The sequence below is a fragment of the Equus asinus genome, chromosome 10 (genome assembly GCF_041296235.1).
Source record: "Equus asinus isolate D_3611 breed Donkey chromosome 10, EquAss-T2T_v2, whole genome shotgun sequence".
Classification (NCBI taxonomy): Eukaryota; Metazoa; Chordata; class Mammalia; order Perissodactyla; family Equidae; genus Equus; species Equus asinus.
This window is the reverse complement of record NC_091799.1, coordinates 79601081-79616872: the sequence shown is the minus strand read 5'-3', so window position 1 is coordinate 79616872 and position 15792 is coordinate 79601081. Positions and strand designations below refer to the sequence as shown.

The 15792-nt window shown below is 34.4% G+C and overlaps 1 long non-coding RNA gene across 1 annotated transcript; it reads left to right on the top strand.

Moving 5' to 3' along the window:
* The first annotated feature begins 2661 nt into the window (after positions 1-2661).
* On the top strand, positions 2662-14942 carry LOC139046432 (uncharacterized). The gene is made up of 3 exons (XR_011506508.1): positions 2662-2797; positions 5504-5547; positions 14811-14942. It is a non-coding gene; the product is annotated as an uncharacterized lncRNA (long non-coding RNA).
* Positions 14943-15792: the final 850 nt, after the last annotated feature.

Genomic DNA, 15792 nt, shown 5'->3' with positions numbered 1-15792 from the left:
GAAAATTAAAACAATTTACAAATAAAGGCCAAGAAACTAAGTCAAACTAAAATGAAGCCCTATTTCCTCACATCAACATTATAATTGAGAATATTTTTATTTTTTTAAAAGCACACTGTGATATTATATAATACCATGTCACAGACACTATCATGAATATTAATGTCGGAGTATCTACCTCAAAACATTGTCATTTTGAGGATTAAATATGATTCCAGATCAGTACCTTATGGATAACGTGTCCTCAGTTCTCGGTACCGTGCCAAGCTCAACAAGTATTTGGTGAATCTGTTGCCAGGTGGTTTAATTATGAGTGTCACTCATAAGGCCAGATGCTAAATAATAGCCAAGACAAGAGAATTATTTTTCACATTTCAATCAAACCTTCACATTTAAAGAAATTTAGTTGAATGCATTCATCAAATCTATATTTATGTTATTAACAACATCTTTGAATAATTAAAATGTAAGCATTTCAAACTGAATTACACTTATAAATACATAATTCTGCCTGGATTTTTGCAAATACTCTCCTGCTGGTACTTATTTTCTTATACCCAACAGCTAATCCATTCTTAAATCCTGTCAGCTCTACTTTCAAAATATGTCCAGACTCTGACCCTTTCCACCATCTCCACTAATCCGAACACCTTTGCCTCTCATCTGGACTACCCAAGTAACTTCCTAAGAGGTCTCCCTGCTTCCACCCTGGTCCTCTAAACACAGCAGACAGAGTGATCCTTCTAGAATGTAGGTCATATCATATTACTCCTCTGCTCGTAACTATCCATTGGCACCGATCTCACTCAGAATAAATCTAAAGACCTACAAGCCCCAAGCAATTCTGCCCTTGGCTGTGAATCCACCTCATCTCCTACCTTCTTCCTCCCTGCAAACTCTTCTCCACACTCCTTGCTCTGCTTTAAGCATTTCAGGGCCTTTGCACTCACTCTTCTCCTGCCTGTGTCACTATTCCCCAGATATCTGTGTGGTTCACTCCCCCCATTCATTGAAGGTTCTGCTCAAATGTTATCTTCTCGAAGGAGCCTTCTCTCACCACCCTATCTAAAACAGCACTCATTTCTCTCTCCTCCCCCTTCTCCTGATCTGCTCTTTCTTTCATAGCACTTATCACCACCCAACATATATTTATGTCACATTTTATTCATTTTATTTGTCTCTCTCTCCGTGGTATGATGTAAATTCCAGGAGAACAGGGATTTGTCATTTGGTTCACGCTTTCAGAAACTCTGCTCTTTCAGAAAAAATAGCCTCCTTGTGTTCCTGGAACAGGCCAAGCTCTTACTCATCGTATACATCTTACTCATCTTTACTCTTGTTTTCCTTCTGCTTGGAAAACTGTTCCCCAGACACTCACATGGCTCACTTCTCATTTCATTCACGTCTCTCCTCAAACACTATCTCCACAGACAGGCCTTGCCCTGACCATCTGCCATCATTTTCCATCCTCTTTATTTTTCTTCTCAGCACTTATCACACTTGTATATTCAATATTTATTTGTTCTTTTATTCATTGACTGTTTTCATCCGCTAGAATATGAACTTTCTTGTTCACCATTGCGTCTCTAGCATTTAAAATGCTTCCTCAATAAATGTTTGTTAGGTGTTCAATAAATATTTGTTAAGTGAATGAATGAATAACTATAAGAAATACTTTGAAAATAAATTTTTGGAACCACAAGAATAATGTATAATTGAATATTTATAAATTTAATGATGGATGCCCATTACAGATTTATTTTACTTTGAACTACAAAACAGAATAGACTTTCATTTGATATAATTTAAGCAACTGAAAAGTAAAGTAATAAAAATATTTTTTAACAGTATACAAAAACTATGCTCCTCATTATGCCCTTTGGTCCCAGGAGAGTCCAAAGACAATTTCAGATGGAGTTTGTCTTCCTCCTCTTCTCTCTCCTGTCAAGATCCTGTCTTCCTGCCTTCTGCTCAGGCTACCACCCTTATCGCCCTTCTTCTCAGCTGAATCTCTTTTTACAAGTACTGTACATGTTATAGTGAATATCTTACAACCAACCAACATCTATTAATGGCCAGAAAATTAATGTTACTGACCCTTCTCATATCTAATCATTTAACTTCTTTTATTGGAGGATGCCATTGGCCCATCAAAATAGGTGTTTTTAAATGCAACTACTAGCCTTAAGGAAAAATGTGTTAGTTCAGGCAGAACGTATTGCTGTGGACAGCTTGTACATGGTACAGACAAGCTAACAGCCCCTAAAGAGTAGAGGAACCCATAAATTAAGTGAACAAATGATTAGGTTTGTTTGTTTGCCAACCTAGACAAAATTTGTCAATTTATTGAGATTGAACATTTACTGCTGTTGTCTCTATAAAAAGAGAAATACCAAGAAAAGTGATAACTCCTGGGTATTGCTTTAAATTTCAATTCATTTCCAGATATGTTCTGTCTTTTGATCTTTATGACCCTGTAACAGAGGCAAGGCAGGTATTATACCCAGAGATAGATTTACTGTGAAAGTTAAACTTCAGGACTCCTCATTTGCATGAGGCTTTTGGAGAGGCCTAAGCTATATGTTTCTGTATTATTTTTCTTAATGTGATCTCCGTGTAATTGTCATTTTTTTAGAAATCCTCCCTTGACCACCTACAACAAACTACATGATCTTCCAAGAGACCCCTGAAGAATGAAGATATGTTGGGTGAAGAGAGTGCAGGAAAAGTTTTAGGCAGAAGGAACAGTGTACTGGGTACTAATGATAAGAGATTTCCTGAACCAACATGACAGAAGGTCAGTATTGAGAGCAAAGGTCACATGCTGAAATAGAAGAGGGTACAGAAGTCGGATCATGGAGGGGTGGAAAAGCAATGTTTAGGATTTGGGACTTTTATTTAAACAATTTTAAGCTTCTATTTTTAAAAGATCACTCTAGCTACTATGTGAAAAACAAGTACCTTTTGGGCCCAATTCTAAATTTGATTATACATGTGAAATGCTTTCAAAGAGTAACAGAAAATGAAGCCAGGGATTGAGGATAGAATGTATTATTTTGTATTTTTAACTATTTTTCTGCTCAAAGGGGTATATTTTCTTTACTTTTTAAAATGGGATTATTCCAGTTTTTCCTGCCTATTTTAAATCTCTAGAGATACAAAGCAAATTTTATCATGATTTTTAAAAATTAATGCGAAATATACACAAAAGAAAATAGAAACCTAAGGCACGTGGAAAAATAAAAGAAATACAAGTTATAACTACAATACATTTCTCTTTTATGCTTAGCAAACTAACAAAAATAATTATTAACACTCAAAACTATTAAAGTTGAAATGAAAACACAAACAATTTTAGTGGTATTGTCCATTTGGAGAAAAATATAGTACTAAGTAACAAGAGCTATGTAAATATCCTTTGATCTAGTTATCCCACTTCTGTGATTTTTTTCAAAGACAACTTAAAGGAAGAAAAAGCTCTTCGTAAAACAATGTTCTTGGAGGTGTTATCTAAAACAGTGGCAGTCAATAGTGACTATTAATGTCTTAAGGCAATGAGGCACAGATCTGGTAATGTTTATCGTAAAAGGTTGAGAAGTTCAAAAGCTTGGTATGCTTTTCTGGAGCTGGAGGCTTCAGAGTAGGATTCTTTCCTTGGGCAGACTAGACTCTGTATGAAAGTTCTGGGTATCTGGAAAGGATGGAGTAATGTGAAAATAAACTGTCTCATTTTATGTGAGCTATCCCTTAGATGAAGGTTACTTTCTGGTTACAGTATTGTTAGGTTGTAACGCTGTAATGAAATTTTAATGGGTAGACTTTTGTAAAACTACTTTTGGGAAGGCAGAGGGTAAGTCAATGAAATGAATCACCATGACATACCTCAAAAATTAGTGGAGCTGACAACCTGAGGAAAGGTATCTACTTTATAATACTTCATAAAAAATATTTGATAATTTTAAATAAATATATGTCTAAAATACATCATAGGCAAAATTACAAGGCAGATAATGGAAAAATGTTTATATTTATTAATATAGAAAAGTTAATATTCATTATATACTGAGTTCTTACAAATAATTAAGACAGATGGCTGCCACAATAAAAATCTATGTTAATGACATGAAAAATGTCACAAGATGAAATGTAAATGGACACTAAACATAAGAAAAGATATTAGGCTTAATTAAGAATAAAAGAAATGCAAAAAAAGAAAAAGTTTCTGGATTTCCAGAGTTTAAAAGGACTTATAATACTCATTGATGTTGAGAGTGTTGAGAAAAGGACATTCTCTTGTACTTGATGGGATTGTGAATATATATTTTTGGAGGGCAATTTGAATATATGTACTAAATTTTTAAATGGATATAATTTTTTGCTCCAGTAATTCCACTTCCAGAAACTTATCTAAAGGAGATAACCCAACATGTACTCAAAGATGTATATATAAGGATATTCTTATAGTATTATTTATATGCTATAAAAAAATTTGGAAACAATCTTCTTGTTCTTAAACAGGGCTTGATTAAACAACTTATTGCTAACCATATCACCCAGTCATATAAATGACACAAGAAGATGTACGCAACATGTTACGTCATTAGAAAGCAGTGTAAAGCAGTATGCAAATAGAATGTCCTGTTATGTAAGATTGTATGTAAATGTGTCTCTGTGCTAGTGTGTGTGTATGCATTCTAAGATGACTAAAAATTGTTTAACAAAATTTTAGCAGTGCTTATCTCTTAGTGTAGTGATGAAATTTCAGGTGATTTGACTTTTTCCTCTTTTGCCTTTGTGTATTATTTTGATTTTTTTAAACGTGATCATGTATTATAAAGTCAGAAAAATGTAAAGCGATTCTCACTTGAAAACAAAACTTCAGATTTTTTCACCAACGTTAAACTCTGTATTTAATGCTTTATATTTAGAAAATTATTCATGGAATCCACTTAATTCATATCATTGTCAATTATGCACAAAGTAAAAATAAAACTGGCTCATTCTAGTAAAAATAAAACTGGTTCATTCTAGTTTGAGTATCGTAATGACAATACGATTTCTTTTTAAATATTTTCTTCCTTTTTTCATTATTTACTTTTAAAAGTATTTTTATTCGAATGAGCCAACTCTTTAAACAAGAAAACTGTCTTCAGTTTACTCTAATTTACAGCCCCTTGCTCTCCTGTCCATCACACACACACACACACACACACACACACACACACACAGCCACCCACAAGCCAAATACAGCCAGCGAGACACGCGGAGCCGCTGGCTGAGCTGAGCGTGGACCGCAGGGAAGGCCAGTGGACGCGTCCATTTTCCCAGAGCGGTGGGGGGATTTTCTCAGAAATAGAACTTATTTAGCCCCCTATTTAATAAAAGAACTTCACTATCCCCAGCGAAATCAAGAGGATAAATTACAGTAAACACACAGGTGCAATAAAACAAGTGAGTCTGAGGTGAATATTTGAAGTTGGTATCCTCTTTCTCTCTCCAATAGGAACTTGCCGGGAGGAATGGTTTAATCCGAGGCTTCCCGCTCAGGTAAGTGGCTTCACAGTTCGCCCCCCCCCGCCCCTTATTACTAATTAGATAATTCTCTAATAGCACCAAGGCCCTGTTAGTGTGTCTTCTTCCAGAAATACAAGCACTTCTCTGACCCTTTTCATGAGTTCTCCCCAAAGTATCAACAGCTAATGGCAATGCTTAATTGTGGACCTCGTCCCTCAGGTGTGCAGAGGGACAGGGCTGGCGGGGCACGCGCACGTGCTCAGATACTGGAAACAGACTCTGCATTTAAACTTTACACCCGAAATATCTGAGTGCCCTGACAAGGTGTCTGGGTACAAGAGGAGGAGGAAAACCATACGTCCTGGATTTACCAGGACGGCCCTGGGTGCGCGTAAATGTATTATTTTCAACGAAGGTTCCTCATTCAATGTGTAAGTAAATTAAACGTAACTTGACTTTTTCCGTCTTTTAATGTTTAAAATAAACAGAAAAATATCCACGTGCTCAGACTTCGGGTTCCTTCAGATTTTTGAAGCGAGTCCAAGGAAAAGTCGAGGTTTCCACAAGGAACAAGAGAAATGCAGGCTTGACAGGGAGATGATATTTTTTATTCAGCGCCTACGTGGGACCTTACATGCTTTATCTCACTTACTTTTCACTGAACAAAAAACGAATGAAACTTCATTTGGGGAGGTTAACTTGTTCGAAGCTACAGAATTAGTAGAAATCAGAGCCTGAGGATGGGAGCCCGGATGTGACGCCTGAATCCCTGCTTTTCCCGCAGGACGTGCAGCCTCTAAGGAAAAGACGTCAGCAGTTGCTTAGCTTGTCTTCCTCATTTTAAGTTGAAACAGTTCAATCAGGAAGATTAATTTAAAATGGTCGCAGTACTAGTTTGTGGTAGAGCCCAAATGAAAATGTGGACGCTGGGATTCAGGCTGCTTTCCCGCTGTCGGAGGTAGTGATTGTACCATTTTGTCTTTTGCTTTTAACCGAAGCAGAATTGAAGACGTGAAAAGTATTTTTTCAATCCTTTCTTTTAAACCAGCTAAAGTCTTAAGAATATTAGTAGTCTTTCTTTTCCCAGAGCATATAATAAGCAATAACCAACAGCGGTGTAGGACAGATACTATTTCTGTGATAACTCGGGTGTAAGTAAGTGTATGTAGTCTGGGCTTTTATTTCATGGGATGAGGACTTGAGCATTAAGATTCGAGCCACTTATTTTCGCCTTTTCAATAAATTCTCTGTGATTTGGGCCAATCATTTTCAAACACTTTATTCATCAGTGAAATTGATACAGTCTTATAGTACCTTAGTCACAGCATAGTCATATCTTAGTAAAGCGAAGGATGTTTCTTGGTTTGTAATTCTATATCATAGAAAATTTCAGAAAAATCTGTAAAAAGTTAATTGGTCATATTTTTTGGAGGAGGGGAGAGAGAGAAAGTGTTTTGTAAATTCTCAAGCGACATCTAAGGACTTTTATAAATGTTGTTTCTTCATTGCAAATTGCTGCATCAGTCCTATAAGCTGGATAGTATTTTAAAAATATGAACATTGGGTTATTTGGGGTAATTTGCCTAATATCAGAGTTAGAATTAAAACTTGAGATAGTCCAATAATCACAAACGTTTATTTAGAATTGATTATGTGTCAGGCATTGTGCTAAAACTTTGCAACTATTATCTCCTTTATTTCTTACCCTTATCTGTATGAGTGAGCCACAAGTATAATTTCTAATTTATGCATGAGGGAATGGGGGTTTAGAGAGTTAAGTGACTTGGTAGTAAGAGTTAAGTGATTATCTCAAATCCTATCAATTACTTATTTAAATCTAAATTTTTAAGTTGCGTGCTTGAAGAAATTCTCTATTTTACATAGAAATTGAATTTCAAATTAATAATAGCAAAGATTAGACATAAAAATATAACATTTTAATATATAATATGTGCTTCTATTTTATGAAAATAGGCTAAAAATGGACCCATTCTTACAATATTATTTCTTCTTCCATGTAAATCCTGCCACTTCAAATTTTCAAAAAAACCTTATTGATTTTACCTGAATAAATTACTTATATTTGCACAAGTTACTTTTTAAATGTAAGCTTTAAGTTGTTAAAAAGTATTGAAAGGATAAAAGAAAATGTTAATATGTGCTGAATTATATAACAAACTTATTTATGTAACAAAAATGCATACAATCCAAGAATTGTTAAGAGAATTGGGCCTGTTTTAACCAGGTGAGCCTATTTGGTTTAGTTAGAAAACAAATTTTGAACGATATCTATTCATTTCATGCCCAAAATGTTTGTACAATTATCATCTCAATTTGGAGTTAGGTAATATGGTTTTCCACAGAAAAGTACTTTAATATTAAAGATATTAATAGAAGTTGTATGAAAAAAGATTTTATGATCAAAACATTGAGTTAAACAAAAGTTAACAGGTTTCTTTATTGAGGAACTTTTCAAAACATTCAATATGTTGACATACATGGTAAATTTTCAAGAGGGTAATGTGACCAAAGAATCCTTTATTTTTGGATCATTTTGCAGGATGGATGTTCTGTGAAATAATTTGGGAAATAGTATAATGACTCAGTCTAACTGACTCATGTTAAAATAGATTTGGTACTGACAATATCATATTAACCTGTTCACAAAAAAGTTAGCGATTTGCCAAAATGTGTGATTTAGTAAGTCCTATCCCAATTTACCATCCATGGGTTTTCTCCCCAGATTTTATTCCAAACTATAGGATATTTCTTGCCCTGATAGTGTACGAGAAGGGGAAAAAAACAACAGAAACTCTTAATTTGTAATTGAAATATGATTTTTGGGGGTCGTTCACTCAACAAAAATTTATGGAATGTCTAGCCAAGCACTGTGTTGCTGCTGAAACTACAAGAATAGTTGGTAGAAAAGATACGTTTTTTAGAAAGAGTAGAATAGGGGCCGGCTCCATAGCCGAGTGGTTAATTTCGCATGCTCCGCTGCGGCGGCCCAGGGTTCGGATCCTGGGCGCGGACATGGCACTGCTCGTCAGGCCACGTTGAGGCCGCGTCCCACATCCCACAACTAGAAGGACCTGCAACTAAGATATACAACCGTATACGGGGGGGTTTGGGGACATAAAGCAGGAAAAAAAAAAAAAAGGATTGGCAACAGTTGTTAGCCCAGGTGCCAATCCTTAAAAAGAGTAGAATATATTAAGAATATATTAATATATATGTGTTAAGTCTTGCACAGAATACCAAGGAACAAATGAAGAAAGTCTCTGATTTATTGCTTATTATGAAAATCTGCTTAGTTTATACCACTAGGACAAATTTTCTATTTAGAATTTAGATTATATTTGATCATTAATCCAAGAAATGTTGGATTTTTTGGCCCATAACTGTGAATGTTATAACTTAATTTATCCATATATTCTCTTTTAAAATTTTTTTCATGCTTTTTTAAGCTTTGAAATCTTTCCTCATTCAAAAATTTGGTATAAATTCCTTATATTTTCTTCAAGATTTGTACTGCTTGATTTTTAACTCTGCCTGTTTAAGGTAGGTAGAATTTGATATGTGAAGATGAACGAGACACTAAACAGATTTTTTTCAAATGTCCAGTCATTTTTCACAGCACCATTTGTTGAATAATTTCCCAACCCCACTGACTTGCTTTCCAAGATATTTTGTATGTGATGGATATTGAATCCTTTTGGGCATCTGTTGAGATGATCGTATGCATTTTCTGATTTAACTGATTGATATGATGTATTATATTAATAAGTTCACATCTTTGCAATCCTCTTATGAACATAATTGTTATGGTAGAATCTTTAAAATACTATTGAATTAAGATTTTTAGTCTTTAATTGAAGATTTTCTTTATTTCTGTTTTAAGAATTTTTTTGATCATATTTTAGTCTCAGATACTATTAGTCTAATAAAAATGAACTGGATAATTTTAAATCACTTTTAAGTTCTGAATAGATTATAAAGCATGGGAATTCACCATTCCATGAAAGTTTGATGAAATGATCTATCTGGACTCAACAATATTTCAGAGTAATTCATTAATAACTTTAAAAGTAACTATCTTTGGTTGGTTGTTCTTGGTCAATAATAAAAAGTTCGGATAAAAAAATGTATGGGGAAGAAAACTAATTACTTATTTAAACCCACCTTTTAGAGATACCATTTTGATGTATTTCTTTCTAACCAATTTTTAAATTATAAAATTGGGATTATAATATTTATATGTATACTCTGATTTTTATACTCTGTTTTGTGCTTATTCTTCTATAATCTAATATTCTTTAAAAACATGATATATATATTTTTAAAGCAAATATTCAATTGATAGACATTGAAGTTTTTATTTCTTTCATATTATAAGCTGTGTGATTCTTTTCTATAATTTCCTCCAAAATATTTATTTAAAAACTGTTCACATGCTGAGTTCTACTAATTTACCCAAGTAATCTATGCTTTTCAAAACTGGATTTACTTTGGTTTTACATTTAAAATTTAGAACTTCATCTGTAGTTTATTTTAGCAAATGTAATACGGGAATCTATTTTTCATTCATTTATTATACTCAGTTATTCATCAGTGAATATTTATCAAGCATATATTCTGTTATGTGTTGGTAAAGCAGACATGGTCCTTGCTCTAGTGGAATTTATAGTTTACATGGTAAAGACAGACATAAATCAAATAATCACACCAATGAATGTATAAATGCAAACTGATATAAGTGCCCTAAAGGAATTGTAGGGACCTTGGCAGCAGGAAGCATGAGAAAAGCATTGAGAAGACAGCCAGGGTATCTGGAGCATGGACTGCAAGGAAGAGATTAATGTGAGATGAGGCCGGAGAGGTAGGCAAGGACACACTATGCAGAGCCTTGTGCCATGTTAAGAATTTTAGTCTTTATCTTAAGAGTAATGAGAATCATTTAAGGGTTTTAAGCAGCAGGCTTACATGATCAAATTTATGTTTTCAAAAGATCACTGTGGCAGCAGGAGAAAGAGTTGGAGGAGGTCTTTGTGGATGCCAGAAGGCCAGAAGTGAGCTATTGCAGTAATAGGTGAGAAATGAGGGCAGCCACTTCTGGCTACCAGTGATAACTAACGACTAAGTTGGTGTCACTGGAGACAGAGAGAAGTGGACAGATTCAACAGATATTTCAAAGACAAAGTGAACAAGATTTGGTGTTTGATTGAATTGGCAGGGTACAGGGGATATGAAGGAGAGAGGTGTGAAGAAAGATTTCTAGGTTTCTGGCTTGAACAAAACTGGATTTAATAAAAGGCATTTCCCAACATCATTTGTTACATAGTGTATCCCTCCCTTTTGGGTTATGACGTATTGGGGTTTCTCCCAATAGTCTGTATATTCTGGGACAATTATATTGCAATTATTTTAGCTTTATAATGTACTTTAATATTTAGAGAGACAAGTTCCCTCCACCCACAACTCTTATTTTTAAAAATATCTTTTGCTGTTTTCATCTATTATTCCATATGAATTTTAGAATCATTTTTTCAAACTTTACCAAAAAAAAACCCCTACACATTAATTTGAGAACAGTTCTCTTCTTCCGAAATTTTTAATAGCTCTCAGTATAAAGTTTTATACATTTTTTATGTAGATTCCACATATTTCTTGTTAGGATTATTTTAAGCATTTTGTTGTTACTGTTGTCATTGTGTTATTCTAAATGCAATGGATTTAGTTTATTTTAATCTAGTAAAATGGCTAGATTGTGGAAACTTGTTGAAGAGGGTTACACTGGTGCTACTTCAGATCTAAAACTTTTGGTAATTAAAGGGACTCAACTTTGAGCCTGTCTTAGTCATCTTGAGCTGTTACAACAAAATAACAGAATGGGTAGATTAAACAGACATTTATTTCTCACAGTTTTGGAGGCTGGGAAGTCCAAGACAAGGTGCCAGCAGATTTGGTTCTTGGTAAGGGTTCTCTTCCGGGCTTGCAGATGGCTGCCTTCTTGCTGTATTCTCACATGGCAGAGAGAGAAAGCTCTGGTGTTTCTTCCTCCTCTTATAAGGACACTAATCCCATCATAGGGGCTCTACCCTCGTGACCTCATCTTAAACATAATTACCTCTCAAAGGCTCTGTCTCTTAATACCATCATATTGGGATTTGGGACTTCAATATATGAATTTTGGAGCAGGACACAAACATTCAGTCCATAACAGAACCCAAAGAGCTATGATGATTATATTTTCTGTTTGGTGTTGCAAGCAAGATATCTGAATACACTGAACTTGAGACTACAGAGAAGAAAATAAGAGAACTGATGAGTTGGTGGAGGCACTTTGGTTATTAATATTCAAACCAGAACATGGGGAGTGGGTAGATCTTACTTAGAGTGTACATTCACGTCCCATATGAGAACTGTCTTGTTTAAATGGAACCACAGAATTTGAAGAACCGCCGAGCTATTTGGTAGAAATAAAATCAGGATTTCTAAAGAAATTCACAAATTTTCATTAGCATGAATTATGCTTTAAGTTTCTGCAGCTGACTTTAGAGTGATATATTTGAATTTTTTAAGCATCTGCCTTGTTAACATGGCTATACTTAAAGGGGAACTGATTGAGTTGAAAGCTAACTATGCCCAAGAACCCACAGTATCCCTAGGCTATTCAGGCTGAATATATATACCACGCACTACTATTCTGAAATTTCTGGCTCTGTGGCCAAATTCTTGCAATATATGTGTCTTCTAACTCTATTAATGTGTATTATATTTTCTTTCCTGAAACCATGAAAATCAAATTTGAGAGCTACTTTCAGTAATATAAAGCTGGAGTGGAAATTGAGATGTGCTTTGTGTATATATAATCCTTGTTTTGTTTTTTATTTACTAGCTTTATTGAGATAGAATCACATACCATACAACTCATCCACTTACAGCATACAATTAAATGATTTTAGTATATTCACAGGTATGTTCAACCATTACCACAGTCAATTTTAGAACATTTTCATCACTGCAAAAGAGAAACCCTGTACCCTTTAGCTATCATCCCTCCCATCCATTCATCTCCCACACCCCAGCTTTAAGAAACTGCTAATTTATCTTATGTCTCTATGGATTTCCTTATTCTGGACTTTCATATGAATGGAATCACATATGAATGGAATGTCTTAGTAGAATGATTTCAGGATTCATTCATGTTGCATCATGTATCTGTACCTTGTTCCTTTTTATGACCAAATAATATACCATTGTGTGGACATAACACATTTTGTTTACATATTTGTCAGTTGGTGGACATTTAGATTGTTTCCATCTTTTGATGATTCCAAATAATGTTACTATAAACATTTGTGTACGAATTTCTGTGTGGACATGTTTTCATTTCTCTTGGGTTTATATCTAGTAGTAGAATTGCTGGGTCATATGGTAACTAGATATTTCATCATTTGAGGAACTGTCAGTCTATTTCCCAAAGTGACTGCACTATTTTACATTCCTACTAGCAGTGTATGAGGGTTCTAATAGGTCCACATCTTTGCCAGTACTTGTTGTTATCTGCCTTTTTTATTCTGGCCATCCCAGTGGGTATGAAGTGGTATCTCATTGTGGTTTTGATTTGCATTTTCCTGGTGATTAATGATGTTAAGCATCTTTTCATGTGCTTAGCAGCCATTTGTACTTGTTCTTTGGAGAAATATCTATTCAGATCTTTTGCTATTTTAAAATTATTTGTTATTTTATTATTGAGTTATAAGTTATTTATACATTCTAGATACAGATTCTTTAACAGATATATGATTTGCAAATATTTTTTCCCATCCTATGGGGTTTTTTTTTCATTTTCTTTCTTGATTGTGTCTTTTGAAGAACAAGAGTTTTTAATTTTGAAATCCAAGTTACCTTCGTTTTTTGGTTGCTCACACTTTTGGTGTCATATCTAAGAATCCATTGCCAAATCCAAGGTCATAAAGATTTCCCCTTATGTTTTCTTCTAGGAGTTTTATAGCTTTTGCTCTTACATTTAGGCTATTGATCCATTTTGAGTTAATTTTTATGTATGATATGAAGTAAGGGTCCAACTTCATTCTTTTCATGTGCCTATCAATCAGTTGTCCTAGTACCATTTGTTGAACAGCCCTTGGTTCTTAAGCAAAGTCTGGTAATGACATTCTCATTGATTTTTCAAAATTGATTGAAGTCTAGTAATTGGCCCATAATTGTGCACTTTTAATCTTTTTTTTGTGTGTGAGGAAGATTTGCCCTGAGCTAACATCCATTGCCAATCTTCCTCTTTTTGTATATGAGCCACTGCCACAGCATGGCCACTAACTGACAAGTAGTATAGGTCCATGCCTGGGAACTGAACCCAGGCTGCCAAAGTGGCGTGTACCAAACTTAATCACTAGTCCACCAGGGCTGGACCTGTGCACTTATCTATGAATAAAGCTGATTAAACTATTTGGACATTCTAAATACTTTTGAATAGTTAATAGACTATAATTCCACCATTGTTATGAATTAAAATATATGTGGCCCACAGACATATGGATTTCTGATTGCTGTGGTTCACTACTGAAAAATATGGATTACTCTGGAATATGTTATGTTTTGCATAATCTTCACTTCCACCCTGTTATGCTAGTTTCTGTCTTACTACTAGGTAACAGGAAGAATAAAGACTGTGATATTACCCTTGACTTAAAAGAATCAAAATGTGTGGGGACAGTGGAAATCAATGGTGACTGGATAGATAGTACGAGAGGGTTAGTAGAGAAACAGGGGTTAAGAAGGAATGATTTAAGCAAAGCAGCAAGAATAGTCAGATAGAAGTGTGGATTAGATTAGAGTGGCACCTTGGGGCTAGTACAGACAGAAACTACTTGGAAAGTTTGGAAGCTGTAACTAAACTTTCTAGATCTGGGTTATGTAATGTTCAGAAGAATTTGCTGCTTAAAAGTAAAATGTCATTAACTTTTTTTATTATTCTCTTAGGAAGTCAACCTCTTTTTTCTCCTGTTCTCCCTTTTTCAAGTAAAATGTAAGAGAAAGAGACAGTAATTGAATAACTTTCAAGATTAGATAATATAAGATTTTACACATTACTGATTTTAGAGCTAAACATCTGTTATATTTAACTAAAGTCTTGTAAATAAAAAGTGTTCTTTTCAAATATTTTAGGGAGAAAGTGGTGGATTATTAAACCATAGCGAACTTTGGTAGCTTACTTTTTCCTTAGTGATCCTCATAATTGTTTGTTTCTTTCTCATTTTATAAATTCTCCCCAGGTTCAACTCTGTGGCTTCAACTATCACCTATATGAAGCTGAAGCTCACGTCTTTATCTCTAGCTCTGTCTCCTGAGTATCCACACATATTTTCAACTGCCTGATGCATATTTCTAACTGAGAGTCTAATAGGTAACTGAAATTTAATTTATCCCAAACCAAATTTATTCTTACTCCTCTCTGCTCTCAGCGTACACTCTCTCCTGTATGTCTCTCTCATTTAATGACACCAGAGTCCATCTAGAGAACTGAACCTGAATTGTTAGTAATACGCATGCTTGTTGAGTGAAGGATCTATAGTTTACAATAATAAAAATGTTGTGCATTCATAAGTAATGAACAACTTATTCCCCAACTTTGGATACACAAATTAAAAATTTCTTTAAGAAGCACATTATCTTCTGATAGCCTTAGAATACAACATTTCTAAAACTATAGAGAATTAGAGACTTGTTTATTCAGAGGTCATACTTAACTCTTATGATATTGAATACAATAGTTACATTGTAGTCAGAATCATATCAAATCAGTTTTCTGGTGAGTATTTCTTGAAGAGCCAGATTTCACAATTATGATGTTTTTACAGCAATATTGTAGGTAGAATTAAAGCCCAAAAGACTTAATGTCAGCACAAGATTAAACGTTGTCATTATCAATTCTAAGCTCCTAGCACAAAATAGACCTTCAAAAAGTTTTACAGAAAGCCTACAAAATGTACAAGTTCTTCAAATTAAAAGTACTTTTGCAAATATGAAGTATTATCAAGTATGACTATAGCTTTTCTAAATTCACCATGTTAGCTGTTTCCCCTTACATCAAGCAAAAGTTACATAGTTCGTGGGGCTATGATCATGAGGAATCATCTGAATATACTGGAGAAAGCTAACGAATGTTAATGGTAGAATTAGGAAGACGGCAATACTGAGAAAGCTACATCAGAGAGGCGCTTTAGAAGAGGTACAGAACTCAACAGTCTGAGACAG